The 27,700-nt window shown below is 46.5% G+C and overlaps 1 protein-coding gene across 3 annotated transcripts in view; it reads right to left on the bottom strand.

Annotated features, from left to right (window-relative positions):
- TTBK2 (tau tubulin kinase 2) overlaps positions 1-27,700 on the bottom strand; it is a 218,576-nt gene that overhangs the window by 125,109 nt on the left and 65,767 nt on the right. The window lies entirely within an intron of this gene.

Below are 27,700 nucleotides of genomic sequence, written 5' to 3'. Positions count from 1 at the left end.
CATGCCAACATTTTATGATTATAAATCCTGCAATATTTACTGCACTATGCCTACACTTATTACCAGGACACTTGAGAGTCCACCCTCCATCCCACATGGCTACAAGCTTTGAACAGTGCCCCATATACTCACCTTCCTAAAGCAGGCATCCCTGAAGCAAGTCAGACACAGTTTATGCTTTTATGAATATCTTTATGGGAACTTTTTAGGGAGTTTCTGACTTATCTTTTTCTATCTAGTAAGCCTTTAAATCTAACAATATCCTTCTTATTTGTTGTTTATCAGTGGCCTAAGCCAGGGTACCATTGACAGGCACCCCCTCCATCTCTGCTGAAAGACTGACCATAATCAGTAGAAAGAAGAATGGACAGGGGAGACATTTTCAGATCTTCTCAGGAGTTCTGAGGCCAACTCACAAGAGAGAATGGACTGGAGGAAATGCATGCTTGAGGAAAGGCCGAAGAAATGAGACATGCATTGAGAAGCACACCAAACATAATGCGGTACCTCAAATAAACTCGGATACTGAAAATCATTACAGAGTAAAATGTCTGAAGATTGACACCCTAAAGCCATTGCAATGTATGGACAATTCTATGTACCCTGGCCATGTGCCATAAACACACAACCCAGGCAAGGCACCAGCATAGCCTATGCAGAAACCCTTCCACTCAACCCCAGCAGAAAACAAGAAAAATTATATGAGTACACTGACACGTGGTTCATATAGAAGCATTTTCACTACACACTTCGTAAATATTTTTTAAATATTTCAATTGTTGATTACTGTTCAATAAAGTTGCATTTTGTGAAAATAATATTTACTTACTTTGTCTTACAAAATATCATTTTTGATCCCCAAAAGAAGCATCTCTTCCATCTTGGGTTTTAACAGTACATGTACAATTCATATAGAAGCAAAGTAAAGTTTTTCATAAATACACAAAATAGCACACAGCAGCACACTTTCATGCTATGACACACTATTCAAAGTACACTCTCAAAGCTTCCTCAGCCATACAGCATCTCAAAGTCCTCATGTGCCTGCCCATGCATCTGGCTGTTCAAAGTCAGCAGTCTTTCCACTTACCCCTTTCACCCTACAGGCAACATTTTCTCCTTCGCTTCACAAATATTATGTAAAACAGTCAAATGCAACATGCAGAAATAACATTAAGAATATTTGGCTCAGTGAGAGCTAGCCTAGTCACTCAGGACATTTCCAGTATCCTTTCAATTTACTAAATGCACATTCACCAATTATCCTGCACCGGCTCAGGTGGTAGTTATATTTTTTCCTTGCTTCTGTCCAGTTAGTCTATGTATGACTTCACGAGCCAGGGAAGCAAAAAGGTAGGTTGGGTCCGCAAGAATCACTATTAGCATTGTAATCTAACACATATGAATGTGCCAATCTGAGGGGAAAGTTTTTGTTTCCATCCATTCAAAAAGTTTTTTATTCCTAAAGATGCAATCATCATACACCTTCCTGACCAGCTAACATTAATGTCAGTGAAATATCCCCAGTAATCCACCAGCACTTATATAACCATTGAAAAGCACCCCTTTCTGGGGCATGGTTAAACCAGCAACCAAGATGGTGGTTTAATCCAGCTCTCTGCAATAAAGGGGAAATAAATGAAAGCAATTTAAGAAGATAAAAAGAAGCAGCCACTCTGAATCCACTGATCTGAGCCATAAATCTGAATAACCACCCATGAAGCCAGCTTTGAAAAGAAAAAGAGAAGAATGAAGAAAATTTGCAGATCTCAGTCCCAGAGAGCAGCCTCAGGAGGAGAATATCCAGCAACAGAATACAGCACCACCAGCCTGGAGAACATATTAAAAATGAATCTGCAAGCTTAGAGATGTTGAACTGGACCCTCATTATCCTGCAGAGAGAGAGTGGGTGAGTGCAATGAACTTAAAAAAAATAATTAAAACTGTACTATTGTGGTTGGGGGAATAAGTATGGCAGCAGCCCTTTGGAAAGGTCAGACAAACAAAGGGAAAATGTGGCAGCAGCGATCCTGAGAGGGACTCAACAAGAAAAAAGGAAACATAAGAAGATCTGGATGTTCGGGAAAGGAAAGAAATCTTCCAATACAAATATCAGTTGTTCTCTGTCCGTCCCGTCCCCCCCACCCCTCCAAAAAACAAAAACAACAACAAAACCCAAAGACATGGCCATGAAAGAGAATAACTCCCACTCCGGCAAACAAACTATGCAAGTGGATGGAGAATCACAAGTCATTAAGACTTACCTGGAAGATCTACTGCTAAAAATTGAAAAGATGAATAAGGAGATGAAGGATGAGTTCTAGGCTTACATTAAAGATAAAAAACGTTAATTAATGAGATTAATGGAAAAATATCAGATATGGAAACAGGATAAAATGAGCCATCAGACAGCATGATTAATCTAGATCAAAGAATTCAAATAACTGAAAAAAAAGAAAAATAAATAGAATTACAGCTGAAATATATGGAAAATAGAGAACACATGACTAACATAAGGATTAACGATATTACAAAGGAAACTGAAGGGAGAACTCTGCTGAATGCATTGAACGATATTGTCCATGAGATATTAAAACTGGGAAATAAAGATTGCATTCATACTGAACAGGCTCACAGATCCCTTTTCTCTAGGGCCTCAGCTGGCTCCTGACCAAGAAGTGCCATCATTTATCTACACTACTATCAAGACAAGGATAAAATACTGAGGGCGATGAAGAGAGAGCTTAACCATTAATGATTCTTAACCACCCCATAAAAATTTTCCCAGATCTGGAAACCTCAACCCTTAAAAAGCAAAGAGAATACCACCACAATTCTCAGAAAGAACAATGTAAGATACAAATAGAGGTTACCATTTAGACTGTCCTTTCAATGGAAGGAAAGATATATGTCTATTTCAGATCCAAATGAAGGAAAACAGGTACTTCTGGACACGACAATACGCAAATCAGCTCAAGAACAATTTGAATGGGATCAAGGGCATCAGTCCTACAGGTCACCAAGACATCACTGGGAAGCAGTGAGATCAAAGAGAGCCAGAATAGCTCAAAAAGATGCATCATTAAGACAACAGGACAATCATGAGAGTAGAAGAAAGAGTTCTGATCCAAAAGAATAATATTAGTATAATAGATAATGGATATTATATCCATGAGGTTATAATGATAAAGGTGTATTGTTAAATGGGAACTGGGCTGTATAGCTTGGAGGATATTTTACTCTATGTGAATACAGTATACTTAATGGGTAAATATTATAGTTAATTGAATGTTGTGATATATATTATGAAAAAAAGTTAACAACAAAATAGGAGACCCAGATCTCCTCAAGTGAAGCAAGTTCGATATTAGAGTTGTCACAAACATTCCAAAATTTATATAAACTGGAGAAAGGTCACCTGTGGTGGAAAATTTTAAGACTATATGAACTCAGAGATGGTATAATAATCTCATAATGCCCTATGTTTAATAAGATTTAGATAAAGATTGGTTCTTAAGAATATATAAAAAAATACACCCTCCCCATCACAACAGGCTACTAACATGTCCTCGAAGGAAGAAAGGTGAGCTCAGGCTTCCATAGCTAGAAGGGACATGGTGACAATGGAGCAGTGCACAGGAAGGGAAACACAAGATCAGAAAGAGATGATAAATATTGTTACACATTTTAATATAAAAGAGTATATTATAATAAAATGTTAGAGCACAGAATTTTTAAATTTACAGTAAATCAGACCTAGAGTCAGGGCACAATAATATAGGTGTTAAAGAAAGGGAAAGCAATATATGTGGTAGTGTTAAAATTATTGTGTATATGATGGGAACTATATCTAAAATGTCTTATTTAAAGAGGAGCAAACGTAATAGAGACCTGCCATCTAGCTGGAGGGTCTCACTGCCTTTAACAAAGAGTAATATACTTGGTGACAGAAGATGTGGTACTCATGGGTGAGTTTATTAATGTCATTGCTAATGCACATTGTTAATGTAAAGGGGATGAACAATCCAACAAAAAGGAAAGAGGTTTCTGCTCACTGAAAAAAAAAGGATTTTCCTAGTATAGTCTATTTACAGGAAACACCCTTGAAGAAATATGATGATAAACACCCAAATACTTCTTGGATACAGCTATTGTACGTCTCTCCAGGGAAATTAATAGGAGAGCAATGGCAATTCTTTTTACTAAACACTTCCCTTTTATTGTTTCAGCCCAACTTATAGATATGGAGGACAGATATATTTTAATTAGGCTTGGAAGGATTAGGTTTTTATTGGTAAAACATTGGTAAATATCTGTCATAAACAGATAAGAAAAAGTTAATAGCACAGAAGTACTTTATATCTCTTTGACTGGATTAACAAGTTCAGTAAGCCTGGCTGTCACCTGACCAGAGAACCAATCAGGGGACAGAATACTTTCAAATCTTGAGGGAGGGAAGTTTCTGTGTGTGCTGTTAAAATTTGGTGGTTGTTCACTCTGGGGGCTCAGAGGGACCAGATGTGCAACCAGGTTTCTCTCCAATCTCCCTGATACAGGCTTTATAAGTTCAAAATAGTGAGTACTAGATAGATAAAGCGAGTTAGGCTTATGTTGTTTTCTTTATTTGCAAATGTGCATTTGGCTGGAAGGAGTTCAAATTTGTATTTTTGCTGAAAGATTTTAATTTGTACTTGTATACTTTAGGCTGGGAGGTATTCCAGTGTCTATAGCTGAAAGACCCTGTACCGATTCCATTTTAAATTTACAAAAATAATTTTTTCTCTTTTAATTAAAGTTTCTTGTTTAAGAACCTGATTGTTTTATTTTTTCTAGTGTGAGACCCCAGGGGACGGGGGCTGGATTCACCAGGGAATTGGTGGGGAGAAAGGAGGGAAGGGGATGAGAGGGGCTAATTTCTTTCTGTGTCAGATTACTTTCTCTCTCAGGAAGTCAGCGAGGGGAGAGAGAAGAGGGGGGAAGGTGAATTTCTCCCTGTTTAAAGATTCAAGGAGTTTGAATCACAGTGATCTTCCAGGGTAACCCAGGGAGGGGAAGCCTGGGAGAGGCAACGGTGGGGGAAAGGGTTTACTTTCCTGTGTTGAGATCCAGAGGGTCTGGGTCATTGGGGGTCCCCGGGCAAGGTTTTGGGGGGACCAGAGTGTACCAGGCACTGGAATTCCTGGTTGGTGGCAGCGCTACAGGTTCTAAGCTAGTAATCAAGCTTAGAGGAATTAATGCTGGTACCCCATCTTTTGGACACTAAGGTTCAGAGTGGGGAATTATACTATAACAACATCAATTTCATTGTATCCACACAAACCAAGGGAAAAATATTTCCATCAAGAATAATCAAAATGTACAGATAGGCAAAGTAAGAAAAATGCTGCTTGAGAACTTATTAGAATTCGATTTAAAGATATTTACTTTTCATATGTTGACAATTTGTGTTTTAATGGTTATAAAGCTTTAACATTTTGAATCTCAACATCTATTGTCACTAAATAATTGTCTGACTCCCGCATGGTCTCATTCTCCCCAAATAATTTTCCATAACTGTGAAAATTTACTTCAGTAAAAATCTAAAAAAAACCAATCCTAAAATCTATAATTTTGCACAATTGTGAACATTTAATAAGATAAAAATCAGAAAAAATGCTTAAAAATAACAAGTATCCATCAAAATTAAAACAAATACAAATTGAATTCTGAGAAGGCTAATTTTAATTAAGGGGCCCTAGGAAGTTAATTAAGGGGCTCTAGGAAGTTTCAGGGAAGGGGATATTATTCTGGGGGAGATTTTAATGAAGTGCTTAATTCCACTTTGGATCAATTGAATGTATACAGAGGGCATTCAAGAAAAGCAAGTGCAAATTTGTCATATCACTTAGAAAACGAGGATCTGGAGGATGTCCATCAGATGAATGTTGATGTCAGGGACCATATGTATTATTCTGCTACTTACAGATCTTATGCCAGGATTGATATGATTTTAGTTCTTGCACTTTGGCTAATTTGGTCAAAAAAGCTAATCTAGGATTTATAAATTGGTCTGATTATACCCCTTCTTATATTAGAATAAAAGACTGGATGGATTGAGTGGAAAAACAAAGGACCTTGGCAATAGAGTAGTGCTTTTCTGTATAATCCCATCTGAATTCAAAAACTGCTAAAAAATCAGAAATATATAGAAGAAAATAATAAGGAAGAGATCAATTAAAGTATTTTCTGGGAAGCTGGAAAGGTAGCAATGAGGGGGATCCTTAAAAATAAAGCACCATACCTCAATACTGAGCAATAATGGAACCCCGGCCATACCCCTCCTTCTTTCCCCTGCACCCCGCCCCCCTCTTTTTTTTTTTTAAATGAGAGGAAGGGAAAAAGTCAGGTAAATCATTTTTTAAACACTGTTACTCAGAAGTATTAGTCATCTTGTTATGGCTGAAAGCATTATTCATTAAGTCCCAAAATCAGTATTTATCTATAATAGCTCTTTGTAAGAAAACGTTTGCAGCAAACTTCCCAAAATACAATGGTGTAGCTTCTCTGCTGCAGTTTTGCAGCTACTGAGGTCTCAGTTCAAATATTTACAACTTATTTTGTAGCAGCTGTGGTATTCTGGAGGAACATATTTGGAGATGTATTACTGCATTTTGCTTTTTCTGCCAAGTGCAATACAGGTATCCAAAACCTTGACTGCCCTGGGAAACCACTTTTTAACTGGAGCAATAACTCTTTCCAGCCAGTTTGACAAGTGCTTCTGAAATTATTTTTTATAACAATTTGAGGAAATGGTACAGTGTGGACAGAAGCCATATTGACACAGTTAAAACACTTGAGTTTTACAGCCATTGTTACACTCTGATGTGGTTGAACCTGGTTCTAAAGCCTTTTTTTAAATCAGATTAGGAAGAACCATCTGGTTTAGCAGATTTCATTTAAAAAGCAGAGATAGGTTTAAAGAGTTAAACAGCACTCTGCAAGCAAAAGTTAAGACATCTTTGTTTCTTCTGATGGGAAAAGAAGTGCTTCCAAAATTATTTCGATCTTTGCTGGGCTGATGGCCAATTCCAAAGGAAGATTGTAATATCTGACCCCTAGATAATTTGTAAGATTTTGTATGGAAATAAATAGTTTTGAGCTCAGAGACCTGGCCAGGGACTTTGTGGATTTCATCTTTTCCCAGAACTTGTCTTCTGAAGGCATAGACCCTCAGGTCTGAGTTAGACAAATTCACAATTTTAGCCTGGGCCTTCACAGTAAGACTACAGTTCCTGAGCCAGGAACATCTCTTAATGGAGACAGAGGTATACAAGACCATTGTGACTGAAATATCAAAGGAAGCCCTAAGGTAATGTTTGGATGCCCTCTGGTCTTGCCTGAAGAATTCCAGAAACTCCTTTCTTTTTGTCCTCAGGAATGTACCAGTTTTAAGTGAAAGGTAACATCTGGCCATAACTATTCAATAATTAGAACCTCTTAAAACTAGAGCAGCTAAGGAATAACCTTTCATCAAAACAGATCTAGTCACTAAGGGGACATCTACACTACCCGCCGGATTGGCGGGTAGCGATCAATCTATCGGGGACCAATTTATTGTGTGTAGTGTAGACGCGATAAATTAATCTCCGATCACTCTCCCATCGACTGCTGAACTCCAGCTCGGCGAGAGGGGGAAGCAAAGTCAACAGGGGAGCTGCGACACACCATGAGGATGTGAAATAAGTAATTTTAATTCGATCTAAAATACGTTGACTTCAGCTACGCTATTCTCATAGCTGAAGTTGCGTATCTTAGATCGATCCCCCTCCCAGTGTAGACCAGGCCTTAGAATGCCTGTTCACAGGAACTAAGGCAGTGGTTTTCAAACTGCAGGTCACAACCAAGGTTGTGGCACTTCTTGTCAGCACCGCTGACCAGGCCATTAAAAGTCCTGTCAGCCTTGCTGCCCAGCTAAGGCAGGCTAGTCCCGTCTTCTTCTGACACCGCGCTGTGCCCCAGAAGCGGCCAGCAAAAGGTCCAGCTCCTATGTGGGGCGGCCCTGGGGTTCTGCATGCTGCCCCCACCCCGAGCACCAGCTCCACACTCCCATTGGCTGGTTCCTAGCCAATGGGAGCTGGGGGAAGTGGTGCCTGTGGGCGAAAGCCGTGTGGAGCTGCTTGCACACCTCCACCTAGGAGCCGGACCTGCTGCTGGCTGCTTCCGGGGTGCAACGCAGTCTGCGGTGCCAGAACAGGCAAGAAGCCTGCCTTAGCACCCCCGCTGCGCCGCTGACTGGGAGTCGCCCAAAATAAGCCCACACTCCAACCCTGCACCCCAATCCCCTGCCATGAGCCCTCTCAAACTCAGAGCCCCCTCCTGAACCCCAAAACCTGCATCCCTGGCTCCATCCCAGAGCCTGCACCCCCAGCCCAGAGCCCTGACCCCCTCCCACACACCAACCCTCTGCTCCAGCCCAGAGTCCCTCCCCGCACCCCAAACCCCTCATCGCCAGCTCTGTTGGGTCATGGGCATCAACAGTTTTCTTCAACTGGGTCGACAGAAAAAAAGTTTGAAAACTACTGGACTAAGGTAATATCTTCTATTGGACCAACTTCTGTTGGCGAGAGAGACAAGCTTTAAAGCCACTTGGTTGAATACAAGATATTACCTCACCCACCTCATCTCTCTAATATCCTGGGACTGACTCAGCTACAACTACACTCCATACAGAGAGAGGGAAGACACCTTCATAGCTCCAAATGTCTTATTTATTATAGCAGAAACCACAAGTGAGCCTAGGATAGGATGCTTTAGGAATATAACTGAATCCATCCATGGGAACCTGCCATAAAAGAGAAAATGCAAGACTTCACTGAATATTATATACCCAGCTTTTGTGGGTAAATATATAATAGAATATAGGTCTTACACAAACATGATTTCATTCTTTGATAGGATTATAAAATAATAATAATAATAATAGGGCTGTCAAGTGATTCAAATTAATTGTGATTAATCGCACTGTTAAACAATATTAGAATATATTTTATTTAAATAGTTTTGGATTTTCTAAATTTTCAGATATAGGGTTAGGGCTGGGGGCTCTGGAATTTAGTCGGGTGTGGGGCTCAGGGTTTCAGCCTCCTCAGGGCTTGGGGCTTCAGCCCCTCTAGAGGTGTGGGGATACGGGCTCCAGCCTGGCATAGGGGTTGAGCCCAGCACAGGGCTTGGGGTTCCAGCTCCTTTCCCACCCCTACCACCTGGCAGGCTGGGAAGCTGCAGGCTGGGGCTGGGGCTCCTCTAACCCCGCCGCCACCTCCACAGCTGGGCTGCTTTGCCCCCGCCACACACACACACACATACCCTCCAGAGCTGAGGGCTGAGGCTTCAGCCCCTCAGAGCCCATGCCTCCCGCCCTACCCAACAGTATGCGATTAACGCATTAAAAAAATCAACATGTTAATTTTGCTTTCAGTTATTCACAGGCATTAACTGTGATGAACTGACAGCTCTAAATAATAATGTTTATTACAGTAGTGCCTAAGGACCAAACAAGAATGGGGCCGCGTTTTCCTAAGCACTGTACGAAAAAAAGTAACAGACTATAAACTACTCAAGGCAGCTACTATATAAATAGACAAGATAGACACAGGGTGGAGAAAATAGACAGAACACAAGTAGAGTGAACTGTGTGATGGCAGCAAACATCATGTTAGTCCCATCATTTTGTGGGGTGAGGTGGGGTGTTGAAGAGAATAAGTTAAATGGAAGGCAAACTGAAGGGAGAGGGGACATTGAAGAGAGGGGAGATAAGGCACACAGGGCAGGGCAGATGAGAATAAGAGGGGCAGGGTGGAGTGAATCTGAGGTGAAGTGACTGTGAGGGAGGGATAAGAGGAGCACTGGAGTAAGCAGCCAATCAGTACAGGACAGATAAAGTCCAGTCAAAAGCACAGAAAGTTCTATGAATGTCTGAAGGTCACTGCTTTGGCTGCTTCTGCAGCTGCTCTTACCTGAAATATCTGACAGATTCCTCCCAGAGTTTTCCCCCCAATGCCACATGGTGGAAAGGAAAGGAAGCATTACATGGGTCCTAGTGCCCCACAGGTGGTGTGGGTCTCCCTTGCATAGTTCTGGGTCCAAGAATGTGCTGGAGGTAGGGGTCACCTCAGCTGGATACCATTTTTAACCTTCTGCCCTCAGTGCAGTAGTCCTTGCTTTGGCTTCCTCTGCAGTCACTTCTACTGGTTTGGTTGATAAAGACAAATGCATAAAGGTAATATACTTAGCCTTTTGTAAGGCATTTGACTTAGGCTCACACAACATTCTGATCACAAAATTTGCATTATATAATATCAATCAAGCACACATTAAATGGATTAAGAATTGTCAGTTCTCAAAAAACAGATGTAAATGGCAAATCACCATCTAATGAGAGTATTTCTAGTGTGGGGTGGGCAAACTACAGCCCACTGGTCAGATCCAGCCTGCCAGCCGTTTTGAGCCAGCCCTCAAGCTCAGAGTGGGGTCTGGGGCTTGCCCTGCTCCGGTACTCTGGTGCTCCAGCTGGGGAGCAGGGTCGGGAGCCACTCCACGCGGCTCCCAGAAGCAGCCGCACAACTCCGCTCTGGCACTCCAGCTGGGGTGCAGAGTCAGGGGTCACTCCACGTGGCTCCTGGAAGCCGTGGCATGGCCCCCCTCTGGCACTACAATGGGAGCTGCAGGGGCAGTGCCTGCAGACAGGGCAGCATGTGGAGCTGCCTGGCCACGCCTCTACATAGGGGCCAGAGAAGGAACATGTCTCTGCTTCTGGGAGCCGCTTGAAGTAAACGCCACCTGGAGCCTGCACCCCTAAGCCTCTCCCCCAGCCCCTACCCCCTGCCCCAGTCCTGATACCAACCAGGCAAGCAGGTTAATTTTTACCATGCCCAAGCCTAGGATCAAAGGCTAATTAAACCATTAGAGATCCTGACCTAGAGAAGGGAGAGAGGGGTGCATGGGCATCAGCAGTTGGAGATGAGTCTCCAAGAATGCTGCAGGGACTGTCTCTCTCTCCTAGGTCAGGAGCCTGGTGGTCTTACCTAAAAAACTTTATTCCTTCCTTGCAACTTTAAGGTAAGTTTAAATAGGCCTTTCGTTGTGTTATCCCTTTTCCCCGTATCTGTGGGTGAACAATTAATGTTTTGTTTTGAGTCACTTTAATCAGCCACTGGTCAGAGGTTCCCAGAGAAAGAGGCCTTATAGGTGGTAAACTCATTTGGGCCAGTACGCAGTGTGGGCTGCAGCCCGGAGACCCATCCGAAGTGGTAGGATTGCTTGGTTCTACCCAGAGAAGGGTGAAGGTAGTGAAACCTGTCACCAGATAGACCAGATGCCAACTTTCTAGTCGCACAAAACCGAACACCTTAGCCCCACCCCTTCCCCAAGGCCCCGCACCCCCCTCACTACATTCCCCCTCCCTTGGTGGCTCGCTCTCCCCCACCCTCACTCACTTTCACTGGGTTGGGGCAGGGAGCTGGGCTGCGGGACGGGGTGAGGGCTCTGGCTGGGGGTGCAGGCTCTGGGGTGGGGATGCGGGGTTTGGGGTGCAGGAGGGGGATTGGTCCTGCTTTGAGCAGGGGGTTGGACTAGATGACCACCTGAGGTCCCATCCACCCCTGTTCTAGTGGGATTCCACAGGGATCGGTACTTGGCCTGATGCTGTTTAACATTTTTATTAATGATCTGGAAATAAATACAAAATCACTGCTGATAAAATTTGCGGATGGCATAAAGATCAGCTGAGGGGTAAATAATGATGAGAATACAACATTCATGCATAGTGAACTGGATCACTTGGTAAGCTGGGCCTGTTCAAACAAAATGTGTAATACTGCATTTGGTTATATTAAAGCACATTTAGGAACAAAAATGTAGGCCATTCCTACAGAATAGGCAAATGTATCCTAGAAAGCAGTGATTCTGAAAATGATTTAGGGGTCTTAGCGGACAAGCAACTCAGTATGAGCTCCCAGTACAATGCTGCGTCTGACGAAGTGAGTATTCACCCACGAAAGCTCACGCTCCAAAACGTCTGTTAGTCTATAAGGTGCCACAGGATTCTCTGCTGCTTTTACAGATCCAGACTAACACGGCTACCCCTCTGATACTTGACACCATGCAAGGCACTGCATTTAGCCGTATGGAGTCGATATCCATCAACCTCATGAAGAAACTTGCACAAATACAGACAGATATCATCTTCCTTTCCAAATGCAAACGGATGGACATCATACCAAATGGACTAAAGGTAAAAAATCCACTGCTATCTACATACTACACAGACCACAGTGAGAGATTATGCCATACACTATCAAAGAAACTGAGGAACCACCTGATCAGCATCCTATACAGCAAACAGGAAAACATCAAAAAAGAGCTCTCCAACCTGGAGACCTTCATTAATAACCAAACTTCCATAAAACCAGACTTCACTAAAATAAGACAGGAGATCTACAGCACTCACTTCACATCTCTACAAAGGAAAAAGGACTGTAAGCTGTCTAAACTCCTACCTGACACATGGGGCCACAACCGTGGTACCCCTAACCCACCCAGCAATATTGTCAATCTATCCAACTACACGCTCAGCCCAGAAGAAAAGTCTGTCCTATCTCGGGGACTCTCTTTCTGCCCTGCCACCCCCACCAACATGATACAGTTCTGTGGCGATCTGGAAGCCTACTTTCGCCGTCTGCGACTCAAAGAATACTTCCAGGACAACACTGAACAGTGCACTGATACACAGGTACCCACCCACCAACAGCACAAGAAGAAGAACTCCACATGGACTCCTCCTGAGGGTCGAAATGACAGTCTGGACCTATACATTGAATGCTTCCGCCGACGTGCACAGGCAGAAATCGTGGAAAAACAACACCGCTTGCCTCATAACCTAAGTCGTGCAGAACGCAATGCCATCCACAGCCTCAGAAACCACCCTGACATTATCATCAAAGAGGCTGATAAAGGAGGTGCTGTTGTCATCATGAACAGGTCTGACTACCAAAAGGAGGCCGCCAGACAACTCTCCAATACCAAATTCTACAGGCCACTTCCCTCAGATCCCACTGAGGAATACACTAAGAAACTGCACCATCTACTCAGGACACTCCCTACACTAACACCGGAACAAATCAGCATACCCTTAGAGCCCCGACCAGGGTTATTCTATCTACTACCCAAGATCCACAAACCCGGAAATCCTGGACGCCCCATCATCTCGGGCATTGGCACTCTCACTGAAGGACTGTCTGGATATGTGGACTCTCTACTCAGACCCTATGCCACCAGCACTCCCAGCTATCTCCGTGACACCACTGATTTCCTGAGGAAACTACAATGCATTGGTCACCTCCCAGAAAACACCATCCTAGCCACCATGGATGTAGAGGCTCTCTACACAAACATCCCACACACAGATGGAATACAAGCTGTTAGGAACAGTATCCCTGATGATGCCACAGCACAACTGGCTGCTGAGCTCTGTGCCTTTATACTCACACACAACTATTTCAAGTTTGATGACAATATATACCTCCAGATCAGTGGCACTGCTATGGGCACCCGCATGGCCCCACAATACGCCAATATTTTTATGGCTGACCTGGAACAACGCTTCCTCAGCTCTCGTCCACTCACGCCCCTTCTCTACCTACGCTACATTGATGACATCTTCATCATCTGGACCCATGGGAAGGAGACTCTAGAAAAATTCCACCACGATTTCAACAACTTCCACCCCACCATCAACCTCAGCCTGGACCAATCTACACGGGAGGTCCACTTTCTAGACACCACGGTGCAAATAAGTGATGGTCACATTAACACCACCCTATATCGAAAACCTACCGACCGCTATGCCTACCTTCATGCCTCCAGCTTCCATCCCGGGCACATCACACGATCCATTGTCTACAGCCAAGCACTGAGGTACAACCGCATCTGCTCTAACCCCTCAGACAGAGACCAACACCTACAAAATCTCCACCAAGCATTCTCAAAACTACAATACCCGCACGAGGAAATTAGGAAACAGATCAACAGAGCCAGACGTGTACCCAGAAGCCTCCTACTGCAAGACAAACCCAAGAAAGAAACCAACAGGACTCCACTGGCCATCACTTACAGCCCCCAGCTAAAACCCCTCCAACGCATCATCAGGGATCTACAACCCATCCTGGACAATGATCCCACACTTTCACGGATCTTGGGTGGCAGGCCAATCCTTGCCCACAGACAACCTGCCAACCTGAAACGTATTCTCACCAGCAACTGCACACCGTACCATAGTAACTCTAGCTCAGGAACCAATCCATGCAACAAACCTCGATGCCAACTCTGCCCACATATCTACACCAGCGACACCATCATAGGACCTAACCAGATCAGCCATACCATCACTGGTTCATTCACCTGCACGTCCACCAATGTAATATACGCCATCATATGCCAGCAATGCCCCTCTGCTATGTACATCGGCCAAACTGGACAGTCACTACGGAAAAGGATAAATGGACACAAATCAGATATCAGGACTGGCAATGTACAAAAACCTGAACTAACCTCATTATCTCTAGCTTGCTTGCTAGCATATATATACCTACCCCTGGAAATTTCCACTACCTGCATCTGACGAAGTGGGTAATCACTCACGAAAGCTCACGCTCCAAAACGTCTGTTAGTCTATAAGGTGCCACAGGATTCTCTGCTGCTTTTACAGTACAATGCTGTTGCAATAAGAGCTAATACAATCCTTGGATATATAAACAGGGGAATAATGAGTAGGAGTACAGAGGTGATTTTGCCTCTGTACATAGCATTGGTGAGACAGACACTAGAATACTGCACACAGCTCTGGTGTGCACATTTTAAAGAGGAAGTTGAAAAACCGGAGAGGATGCAGAAAAGGGTCATAAAATGATTTGAGGGCTTAAGAAAATGGCTTACAGTGACAGATTTAGAGTTCAATATGTTTAGCTTATCAAAAAGAAGACTGAGAGGTGACTTGACTACAGTGTATAATGACCATCACAGAGCGAAAATACCAGGTATTAAAGAGCTCTTTAATTTAATGGAGAAAGGCTTCACAAGAAGCAATAGGGCTAGAAGTTAAAGCCAGACAAATTCAAATAGGAATTTGGTTTTTTTTAAACAGAGAGGGTAATTAATCACTGGAACAAACAGTAAAGGAAAGTGATGGATTCTCCATCTCTTGTTGTCTTCAGATCAAGACTGAATGCCTTTCTAGAAGATATGCTTTAACCAAACAGAAATTACTGGGCTCAGTACAGAGGGTTAGATGACTGAGTGAAATTTAATGGCCTCTGATATACAGGAGGTCAGACTAGATGATCTAATGGTTCCGTCTGCCCCTAAAATCTATGAATGAATTTATTCATCTAGAACAAAAAACAAAAAATCAGGGGCTATCGGATACAAAAAATATTTTTTTAAAATTAACAGTATTTCCCATATAAGCACATTTTCAGTATGTATAGTACAATTTATCTTGGATCAGACTTGCTCTGGAAAATCCAAGGATGTGTTTATTTTAGAGGAAATTATTTCAAAATGTAAACCCCCCAGAGTTTAGAAGAAAGGCTGAACCCATACAAAGAGGAGTAGGTTTCAGAGTGGTAACTGTGTTACTCTGTATCAGCAAAAAGAACAAGGAGCACTTGTGGCACCTTATAGACTAACAAATTTATTTGGGCATAAGCTTTTGTGGGCTAAAACCCACTTCATCAGATGCATGCAGTGGAAAATACAGTAGGAAGATATATATACAAAGAACATGTAAAAAAATGGGTGTTGCCATACCAACTCTAATGAGACTAATCAATTAAGTTGGGCTATTAGCAGGAAGAAAAAAAATGTTTGTAGTGATAATCAGGATGGTCCATTTCCAACAGTTGACAAGAAGGTGGGAGTAACAGTAGGGGAAAAATTAGCATGGGGAAATAGTTATTACTTTGTGTAATGACCCATCCGCTCCCAGTCTTCATTTAAACTTTGGCCAGCTTCTAGAACACAAAAGTAAGGAGGCAGGATCAGAGAAGCCAGCTCCAGTGGCAAGTGGCATCTTTATAAGCAATATGTTTTTGGGGTGCAATATGTGTTTGAAGTAATTTATAAACAATCATTCTGAATTTTGTGTGACTAAAACAAAGTTAGATTAGCATAATGTTCTTCCCATTTTTCTTTATTAATCTGCTTCAGTATCTCAAGTCCGTGTCCCTATAATTTGGGGTATTTTTCTATCTGATTTCAGAAGTGTTCTGTACTGTGTATATAAATATGCTATTTGCATCAACAGGCAAGTGAAAAAAGGATTGAAGTCATTTGTTTTGTTCTTCCATTATTTGGTACGAAACAATATGACGGTGCGGATTAAAACTTTGTTTATTAAAGTGAACATTTCAAGACTTATTGCTCTTAAGGGATCTATTATATTTTAATAAATAATTCCAGTTTTTTTATATTTTCTAGAGATTAGGAAGGACTTTCTTGTGAAGCATTATTTATAAATGTATATGTGAAATCCAGTAAACCAGGTCCCAGAGCCCAGATCTGGTTTCTAAATTTAGATGTATTAGTCAATATCAAAACAAACTATAGTACAAATATATTGTTCTCTAGTAAACTTTTCCAATACTCATTTAAGGCCCTGGCTCAGCAAAGAATTTAGGCACTTGTATAGTCCGACTGACATCAATAACAAAAACAGTTACATACCTCTCGTAACTGCTGTTCTTCGAGATGTGTTGCTCATGTCCATTCCAAGAAGGTGCGCAGGCTACGTGCACAGTTGTCAGAAGGTTTTTCCCCTGAGAAGCACCTGTCAGGTCAGCTGTGGAGCCCCCTGAAATCGTGCCTTCATTACAGTTTATATAAGTCACGGACGACTCACCACCTCTTCAGTTCCTTCTGGCCAGATACTTCAACAAAGAGGAGGCAGGTGGGTCTTGGAATGGACATGAGCAATACATCTTGAAGAACAACGATTACGACAGGCAGGTAACTGTTTTTTTCTTCTTTGAGTGCTTGCTCATGTTAGTCCCAAGTAGGTGATTCCCAAGCCTTACCTAGGAGGCGGGGTTGGAGTTAATGAAATCACTGATTGTAGTGCCACTTTGTCAAATATTGCATCATCTGTGGCCTGCTTTGTAATGGTGTAGTGTTACATAAAGGTGTGGATCGACGACTACGTAACTGCCCTGCAGATGTCATGAATAGGAACTTGTGCCAGGAACACCGCTGAGGATTTCTGCGCCCTTGTGGAGTGTGCCATCAGTGCAGGGGCAGATGTCTTTGCCACATCACAGCACACCCAGGTACGGGACATGATCCAAGAAGAGATCCTTATAGAGACAATACTGGAAGCCCATCCATCTGCTCTACAACTGCAATGAAGAGTTGCATTGGTTTTCGAAGTGGCTTCATTCTTTCAATGTAGAAGGCTAATGTTTGCCTGACATCCACAGAGTGGAACATTCATTCCCTGTTGCTAGCGTTCAACTTAGGAAAGAATACAGGAAGAAGAATGTCTTGCTTCACGTGGAATTGCAAAACTACCTTTGGGAGTAAGGCCAGGTACAGTTTATAGAAGACCGTGTATGGGGGCTCCAATGTTAAGGCCTTACACTCAGATACTCTCCTGGCTGAAGTTGTCATATTGTCGGTCAACACCGATACACATCTGCCCTCCAGATGGGCCTGGAACATCTGGCAAGCAACGTGACCGCTCTTAGCTCCCAGGCGTTGAAGTGCAGTGAAAGTTCTGCCTGGGACCAGAGGCCCTGAGTCTTCCTAAGTGCTCCCCACAACTTATCGCCAACACTTCCGATACTAGAGACATTGAGAGTTGGGGTCCGGAGAAGGACACTCCCACACACACTGCTTGCAGGTCGAGCCATCACTAGAGGGACTTGATAACTGGGGGAGTGAATGTGATTAGCTTGTCTAGGTGGTCTCAGTTCAGCTTGTACACCAGGCCTAGCCAAGCCGAAGGGGATGGAGCCGCAGCCTAGTGTGCTGTACTACATGCTTGCGGCCAAATGGCCAAACAGCTTCAGGCAATTTTGTGCCTTAGGGGTGGGCTATCGCCTGAGTTCCTCTATGATGGCACCCATGGGGAGAAAAAGACCGTTACTCACCTTTGTAACTGTTGTTCTTCGAGATGTGTTGCTCATATCCATTCCAATTAGGTGTGCACGAGCCGCGTGCACGTTCATCGGAAGATTTTTACCCTAGCAACACTTGGTGGGTCGGCTGGGTCGCCCCCTGGAGTGGCGCCGTTATGACACCAGATATATACCCTTGCCGACCCAACAGCCCTTCAGTTCCTTCTTGCCGGCTACTCTGACAGAGGGGAAAGGAAAGCGGGTTTGGAAAGGATATGAGCAACACATCTCGAAGAACAACAGTTACAAAGGTGAGTAACCGTCTTCTCTTCTTTGAGTGATTGCTCATATCTATTCCAATTAGGTGATTCCCAAGCCTTACCTAGGCGTTGGGGTTGAAGTTAGATTTTGCAGAATGCAGAACTGCTGAGCCAAAGGCTGCATTATCTCTTGACTGTTGAACCAGAGCATAATGTGAGGCAAAGGTGTGGACCAAGGACCAGGTAGCTGCGCGATATATTTCCTGGATTGGTACATAAGCTAGGAAGGCAGCAGATGAAGCCTGAGCCCTGGTACAATGTGCGGAGAGATGGCTCGAGGGAACATGAGCCAAGTCATAACAAGTGCGGATGCACGCCGTCACCCAAGAGGAGATTCTCTGGGAGGAGACAGGTAGGCCCTTCATTCGGTCTGCCACTGCGACAAGAGTTGGGGCGATTTACGAAAGGGCTTCATCTGTTCAATATAAAATGCGAGCGCCCTACGGACATCTAGGGAGTGCAATTGTTGCTCCCGTTGTCATGAGTGCGGCTTCGGGAAGAATACCGGAAGGAAGATGTCCTGATTGATATGGTGAAGGCTGATACCACTTTAGGGAGGAACGCTGGTGTGGTCGCAACTGCACCTTGTCCTTGTGAAACACAGTATACGGTGGGTCCACCGTGAGCGCCCAAGCTCGGAGACTCGTCTGGCCGATGTATTAGGAAATACTGATGAACCTGAATTAGACCTGAACCACAATTTTTAACAATTTGATGCGTGTTTGAATAGTTACTTCTGGGAGAGATGGAAAAAAGCCATATTCAAATCCCTCTTTTGCCACCAATCAACAAGAAGATCAAACCAATTTTGGCCCCTTGAGGAACCTCGAAATCACAGGGTGTGAGAACATAGAGCGGCCACTCTCCCCTGGGTGGAAGGTAGAAATGGCTGCCAAGTGCACCCTCAATGATGATACCGCTAGGCCCTGCTGTTTGAGAGACCAGAGGTAGTCCAAAATGGTGGGGATTGAGACCTCGGTGGGAGTAACATTTTGCGTTTCGCACCAGCAGGAGAAACACTTCCACTTGGCCAGATACGTAGACCGAATGGAAGGTTTCCTACTGTCCAGGAGTATTTGTTGTACTGAGGCAGAGCAGCATAACTCTGACTGGCTCAACCACGCAGGAGCCATGCCGTGAGGTGAAGGGAATGGAGGTCTGGGTGGTGAAGTCTGCCGTGGTCCTGAGTTATGAGGTCTGGGTGAGGAGGCAGGGTAATTGGGCTGGCTATCGACAGGTCGAGCAACATGGTGTACCAGTCCTGCCTGGGCCACGCTGGGGCAATCATGATCAAGCGAGCTTCGTCCCCGTGGAGCTTTAGTAGGACCCTGTCAACCAGCGGGAACAGTGCAAAGGCGTAAAGCAGTTGGCTTGTCCACGGTATCAGGAAAGCATCCGAGATCGAGCCCGGGGAGAGACCTTGGAAGGAGCAGAACATCTGGCATTTCCTGTTCTCGCGGGAAGCAAAGAGGTCTATGCGCGGAAATCCCCATTTCCGGAAAACAGAATGAATAATGTCCAGACGGATTGACCACTTGTGAGAGCAGAAGGATCTGCTGAGTTGATCCGCCAGAGTGTTCCGAACCCCTGGGAGAAAGGACGCTACCAGGTCTATCGAGTGGGCTATACAAAAGTCCCAGAGTTGAATGGCTTCCTGACAAAGGGGGGAGGACCGTGTCCCCCCCCATTTGTTTATGTAATACATGACCGTTGTGTTGTCTGTGAACACTGAGACACAACGGCCTTGCAGATGCTGTTGAAACGCCTGGCACGCAAGGTGGACTCCTCTCAACTCTCCGACATTGATGTGCAAGGCCAGCTCCTGAGATGACCAAAGGCCTTGAGTGCGAAGATGTCCGAGATGAGCACCCCAGCCGAGAGATGATGCATCCGTCGTCAGGGCCATAGAAGGCTGAGGCAGATGAAACGGCACCCCTGCACACACCAGGGAGGGCATCAACCACCAGTCGAGGGAGCCTAGGAGTCTCGGTGGAACCATGAGGATCCTGTCTATATTGTGTCTCCCCGGGTGGTATACTGAGGAGAGCCAAGTTTGAAGGGGATGTAGGTGTACCCTGGCGTGCTTGGTCACCAACATGCAGGCAGCCATGTGACCCAGGAGCTGAGACAAGTTCAAGCCGAAGTGGTTGGGAATTTTTGTAGGCCTTGTATAATCAATATCATTGCATGAAACCGCGGCTGTGGTAAACAGGCCCTGGCGAGACTGGAGTCCAAAATGGCCCCAATGAACTCTATTCTTCGTGTGGGAACCAGAGTAGATTTCTCTAGGTTGATCATCAGGCCTAGATGGATGAATAGGTCCTTGACGATGCCCACATGCCGCGTTACTTGGGTCTCGAAGGCCCCGCGAATGAGCCAATCGTCGAGATACGGGAAGACACGTATGCGTCGACGACGGAGGGAGCGGCGACTACAGCCATGCACTTTGTGAACGCTCTTGGGGCTGTGGAGAGGCCAAACGGAAGGACCGTAAACTGGAAATGTTGACGGCTGACCACAAACCTGAGGTACCGTCTGTGCGGAGGATAAATGGCAATGTGAAAATATGCGTCCTTCATATCGAGGGCGGTATACCAGTCTCCAGGATCCAAGAATGGGATGATGGTCCCCACGGATACCATGCGGAACTTCAACTTTATCAAGAACTTGTTGAGTTCCCGCAGGTCTAGAATTGGTCTGAGACCTCCATTCCCCTTGGGGATTAGGAAATAGCGGGAGTAGAACCCCTTGCCCCTCAAGTCCTCCGGTACCTCCTCTATAGCTCCCATGGCAAGGAGGGACCGTACCTCCTGCAAGAGGATTTGCTCGTGAGAGGGGTCTCTGAAGAAGGACGAGGATGGGGGGTGGGAGAGGGGGGCGAAATAAACTGAAGTGGGTATCCAAATTCTACCATGCGTAAGACCCAACGATCTGAAGTTAGTTGGGTCCACGCAGGGAGGAAAAAGGAAAGGTGGTTGCAAAAGGGAGGGAAAGGATCCTGTTGAACAACTGGTACGTTGCCCTTGGGTGCGCCTTCAAAAGTTTAGTTTAGGTTCCGTAGGTGGTTTGGCAGAGCCGTGATTCTGACCCCCTTGGGTCCGGACTGCCGTCTACGATTGCCTCGGCCACGCCTCCTGCCAAAGTCCTGCCGCTGTCTAGGCATGGGGTAAGGGCTCTGAGGTTGGGGCACGAAGGGTCTGCACTGAGTCTGCGGTGTGTGCATCCCGAGGAAGCGCATGATCACCCTATTGTCCTTCAGACTCTGCAGCCTAGGGTCAGTCTTTTCCGAAAATAGGCCCTGACCTTCGAAGGGCAAGTCCTGTATCGTATGCTGCAATTCAGGTGGAAGGCCTGACACCTGAAGCCATGATATTCGCCTCATGGCAATTCCTGAAGCCAGAGTTCTGGCTGCGGAGTCGGCTGCCTCTAACGAGGCGTGGAGAGAAGTTCTCGTCACTTTCTTTCCTTCCTCCAAAAGGGCCGCAAACTCTTGACACGAGTCTTGGGAGACTAACTGTGAATTTCTCAACTGCCACCTAGGTGTTATAGTTATAGCGGCTAAGCAGGGCTTGTTAGTTTGCCACCCTGAGTTGGAGGCCCCCCGCAGAGCAGATTTTACGTCCCAATAAATCCATGCATCTAGCCTCCTTTGCTTTTGGGGCAGGGGCTTGGTGGCCATGGCACTCCCTTTCGTTAACCGATTGGACGACGAGGGAGCAGGAAGGAGGGTGTACGTACTGGTACTCGTACCTCTTAGAGGGCACCATGTACTTCCTCTCAACTCCCCGAGCCGTGGGCGGAATAGATGCTGGAGACTGCCAGATGGTATCAGCCTTCATTTGGATCGTCCAAATAAATGGTAAGGCCACCCTTGTGGGAGTGTCAGCCAACAAAATATCTACCACCAGGTCCTCTATCTCCAGAACCTCCTCCACCAGGAGGTTCATATTCAGGGCCACCCGTCTCAGGAGGTCTTGATGTGACCTTAGGGCAACTGGAGGAAGATGTCTCTGCCACCGCTTCATCTGGAGAAGAGGAAGAGGAAAGGCCCGGGACAATTAGGTCCTCCGTTGTCTCGTGGACTTGGGCGACGTCAGGCTCCGGTGGCACCAGAGGGTCTGGTACCTGAATGGGAGCGTCCTCCGTACCCACAGGAGGGGGGCAGCTAACAGTAGCCTCCGGCACCCGGTGCTCTGACGGTATGGAGCGTGATGGCACTGGAGGTCCACTTTGGGCTTGGTGATATGCCCAAGGCGTCCAGAAGGACCACTGATGAGGTCCTTGGTCTTGAGCCTGGGTCTCTTGGAAGACACGGCTGGGGACATCTAAGTCACAGTCCTGTGCATAGGAAGCACTGTCCGCATGGGATGACAGACGCATGGCAAGACGGCCAAGGAGGAGCTGAAAACCCCTGAGAATGGTCTCCATCCCTGGGTAGTCTGTCTGTACGCTGCAGCAGAGAGCGGTACCGGGCGCTATACCGGTACTGGGAACGAGACTGGGACCTGCGACCGGAACGGTGCCAGGAGGTCGACAGGGACCTCAAAGCTCAACACCGGGAGCGGCCGCAACAGGTGCGGTGCCGTGAGCTGTGCCAGGAACTTGATCGGTACCGAGAGTACTGGGCCGGCAAACAGGGTCCTGAACGGTGCCGCGAGTGTGACCAGTACCGAGATGGAGAACGGTACCGGGACTGCGAGCGGCGTCAGGACCAGGATCGGCGATGGGACTGAGAACGCCGGCAGGACCACGATCATGATCGGTGCCTCTCAGCGATGCTGACGGAGGATGGTCTCAGTAGGGCAGACTTGCCTATGGACTGTATAACCCGCACCGGCGGTGCCGGAGGTTGAGGCAGCACAGACTCCGTCAGTGCAATCAGTTCCCTTGCCATACAGAATGTCTCCAGCATGGAGGGAATAGTAAGCTCAACCACAGCGCGTGCCAGAGAGCTGTCAGGCACTGGACTTGACGGCTCTTGCGGGACTGGAATCGACGGTGCTGAAGTTGTCAGTGCCACGGCAGTTGTCAGTGCCGGGTGGTTCAACTTAGGCGAGTGCTCCAACTGTGGCGTGGACACGGAAGCCGCAGGAGTCTTATGTTTTTTTTTTTTACCCGCGGGGAGAGGTAGCGGTGCCGAGCAGACATCTGGGCCGGAGATGGTTGGTGTCAAGGGGCCTTAGCGGTACCGGTGCGCTTCGGTGCCAAAGATGCACTTCTCCCCGGTGCGGAGTGTCCGGTGCTCGGTGCCAAGGGTGGAGGAGTAAGAGCTGCCTCCATCAGGACCTGTCTGAGACGAAAGTCCCACTCCTTTTTGGTCCGCAGCTTGAACGCCTTGCAAATGCGGCACTTATCTGCGAGGTGGGATTCCCTGAGGCACTTAAAGTAGGAGTCATGAGGATCTCCTGTAGGCATCGGTTTGTGACAGGCCGAGCACGGTTTGAAACCTGGTGAACCGGGCATGGACCTCGGCACCGGGTGAGGGGAAGGGGTTAATCCCCGAACCCCTCTTAACTATATACACTACGTTAAAGAAAATAATAAACTGCAAGCATAAGAATTTGAACTATATAAACAATAACGAGAAAACTACGAGTAGCTAGGGAGGTGGAGATCAGCTAAGCCGTGCTCCACTGTTCCAACGACCGACATGGGCGGTAAGAAGGAACTGAAGGGTCGTTGGGTCAGCAGGGGTATATATCCAGCGCCATAACGGTGCCACTCCAGGGGGCAACCCAGCCGACCCACCGAGCGTTGCTAGGGTAAAAATCTTCCAATGAACGTGCACACGGCACGAGCATACCTAACTGGAATCGATATGAGCAAGCACTCGAAGAAGCAGCAAGTTTCCGGAAGGAATGCCCTGGCTTGACCAAAGTCTAGGAGAGCTCCAATGAAGTCTATTCTCTAAACTGGGATTAGGGTCGACTTGGCCATTCAGTATCAGGCCGAGCTTGTGGAATGTCATCCAAACTAGGTGCACAGGGACCTCCACCTGGACCCTGGAGTGGCCTTTGATTAGCCACTCATCAAGGTACAGGAATACTTGCACCTGACATTTCCGCAGAAAGGCTGCTACAACAGACAAGCACTTGGTGAACATCCGAGGGGCCGCCAAGAGGTCAAAGGGGAGAACCATAAACAGAGTGAGTGTTGTTGACCACAAATGAAGGAATCATCTGTTGGATGGGACAGGACATGAAAGCATGCATCCTTCACATCAAGTGCAGCGTACCAGTCCTCTGGATCCAGAGAGGGGATAATAGAAGCTGAGAGACCATGCAGAATTTTATCCCTTGGCCTTCGAGATTAGGAAATACCAGGAATAGAACCCCCTACCTGTGAATTCTAGAGGGTCCTCCTCTACCGCCCCGAGTTGTAGGAGCATTTACACCTCCTGCATGAGAAGCTGCTTGTGAGAAGAGGGACAGGGAAGGAGGGAGGGAAGAAACAGAATTGGAGAGAATATCCCAATTCTACTGTCCTCAAGACCCATTGGTCCGAGGTAATTTGTGCCTAGGCAAAGTAGAAATGGGACAAACTATTCACGAAGGGAGGGGTAGGATCTGTGATCTGAACTGGTGCGTCGCCCCCAGGAGTGCCTTCAAAAGTTTGGCTTGGAGGTTGAGGGCTATTTTGCTAAGCCCTGACCCTGGTTAGAGGAGGACTGAGAGGGTCTCTGTCTGTTACTCCTGCCTCGCTTCCTACTATAGTCCTGTCTAGGAGGAGCTGGGTAGAAGTGAGGAGAGGGCTGCGTTTAAAATCCTTCCTTGGGGGGGGGGGGATGGCATACAAAGCCCCAGGAACCAGTAAGTCCTTTAGGGTGTGGAGCTTAGTGTCGGTTTGCTCCGAGATGATTCCTACACAGTCGACAGACAAGTCCTGAATGGTCTGCTGGACCTCATGTGGGAGTCCTGACACCTGAAGCCATGAGCTCCTTCTCATGGCTATGGCTGTAACCCATACCATGGTGACCACATCTGCCGAATCTAAGGAGGCCTGTAAGGAGGTCAGCAAACTCCGAGCGGGAGTCAACCATAAGTAGCTCCTGAAATTTGGACATGTTCCAAGAATTAAAACTATAGTGGCTAAGGACTTCCTACCGAAGAGGTCCAGCTTCTTCGCCTCCTTGGACTTAGGAGTCGATCCCAGTTGTCCCTGCCTTTCCTTTTGGTTGGCAGCCTCTACCAGAGTGCCCAGCTGAGGGTGAGTGAGCAGGTACTCATACCCTTTTAAAGACACAAAATAGTTCTTTTCTACCCCTTTAGCTGTGGGCGGGGGGGGGGGAGGGGCGCGGGAGTTCGCCAGAATGCTTTACTAGTGTTACGGAATGGTCTTAATGGAGGGGCAAAGCCACCCTCAGTGTCTTTCAAGCAGCAGAATGACAACCATGGGGTCGGTCTCCTCTGACACTACCTCAGCTTGCATGACCAAATTTGGAGCCACCCTTCTGATCAACCCCTGGTGGGCTCTGTTGTCCATAGCTGGCAGCACAGTGGATATGCCCGCCACCGCTTCACCAGGGGAGGATGAGGAAGATGCACATGAGGGCACTGGGTCTTCCTGACCCTCTGGCTTGTGGGATCCCCCTGCACCAAGATGCCCTGCATGGTATTGGTCTCCAGGCCCAGGCCCATCTCGGTACCAGCCCCAGTGTCAGGTCCTGCTGCAGTCTCAGTGCTGGCCTGCATGCCCATCTCTTGTTTTCACAGAGGCTCCCGGACTACAGATGTTGATGATGGAGGGGCCCATGCCTCCAAAAGCACTGACAAGGATCTGGACCAGGGCCCTTGGGCTTAGTGGTAGGTCCACGAGGTCCAGAAGGGCCACTGAGCTGGCGCCTGCCACTGCAGGGCATGACATCATAGGCAATGGCTGCCTTTCCTCTTGTCTGGAGCAGTGCAGAGAGCAGCGCCAGCTTCACCTAGAGGCATACAATTCCACCTCCAAGTCTAATGAGGACTCAGACCCTGGCAACCCAGGCAGTGCAGACAAAGATAGTGCCACGGAGCAGTGCCGAAGTGAGGGCAAGCCCCTAGAGGGCAGGGTGCCTCTTTGCGGTGCTGGTGCCTGTGCAGGGGACTGCACCGTCATCGCTATGAGGTCCCTATCTGTCTCAAAGGTGTCTGGCATGGAGGGAAGGTCTAGATCGTCTTCCTGACACTTCCACACTGGGGAGTCCATTACAACCAGACTCGACGGACCTTCCTGTGAGGCCAGAGTTGATGGAGCCAGCTGAGTCGGAGCCAGATCAGAGTGTCCCGGTGCAGGATGCACCCACTGGCGCCTTCTCATTCCACTGCTTTAGCGCGAGAGCGACCTCTGTTAGTCTTCCTTCTTTTGTGTGGCACTGGCAAATGGGAACAGTGCTAGGCACTCACACTGGAGGAGGTCTTTGGCACCAGGGAATGGTGGTGCTGAGAGTCCCTGGAGCCAGCGTCGTTTCTTGGTGCTGCAGCCTCCCTTAGTAAGACCAGTGCGCTCTGCACCAAAGTGCTGGGCTTAGGGTCAGATGCCGCCTGTACCAGCTGGGGATGAAGGGCTGACTCCACGAGGAGTAGTTTCAGCTTAAAGTCCCCCTCCTTCTTAGTCCTTGGGCAGAAGCCTCTAAAGATTTTGCACTTTGAGTCTGATGGGCTTCCCCCAACCACTTTAAGCAGGAGTTTTGTGGGTCTCCTTTTGGCATAGGCTTCGGACAAGACCCACAAGGTTTGAACTGAGACAGGCCACAGTCCCCAGGAGGGGAACCTGATGGGGGAACCCCCCCAACTGAAACTTAGCTAAACTAAGAACTACTTGAACTAACTAATACAAAATTTTCAGCTATTTACAGGTACAACAAGGAAGAGTCCACTAGAGGATTGCTTCCCATAGCAAGAGAAGAGCTGCTCCAATGATCGTCACTGGCGGTAAAACAGGAACGGAAGAGGCAGCAGGTAGGGCAAGGACCTATATACACCGCCATGAAGATGCACTCCAGGGGGCTCCACAGCTTACAGACAGGTACCACTAGGGGAAAAATCTTCTGATGACTGTGCATGTGGCAGGTGCACACCTACTTGGAATCAACATGAGCAAGCACTTGAAGAACTACTCATACTTAAGCATGTGCATAACTGCTTTGCTGGATCAGGACTATAAAACAGTTTCTTTGCAGCTCTTCATTACTTACTGTACTTTATACCTATGCTACTATTACTTTCACTTCATTATTGTTGTGTATGAAACATGTCCATT

This window comes from Chelonoidis abingdonii, chromosome 4, assembly GCF_003597395.2.
Source record: "Chelonoidis abingdonii isolate Lonesome George chromosome 4, CheloAbing_2.0, whole genome shotgun sequence".
NCBI classification, from domain to species: domain Eukaryota; kingdom Metazoa; phylum Chordata; order Testudines; family Testudinidae; genus Chelonoidis; species Chelonoidis abingdonii.
The sequence above is the reverse complement of the archived record's forward strand: the minus strand, read 5'-3'. Positions and strand labels throughout refer to the sequence as shown.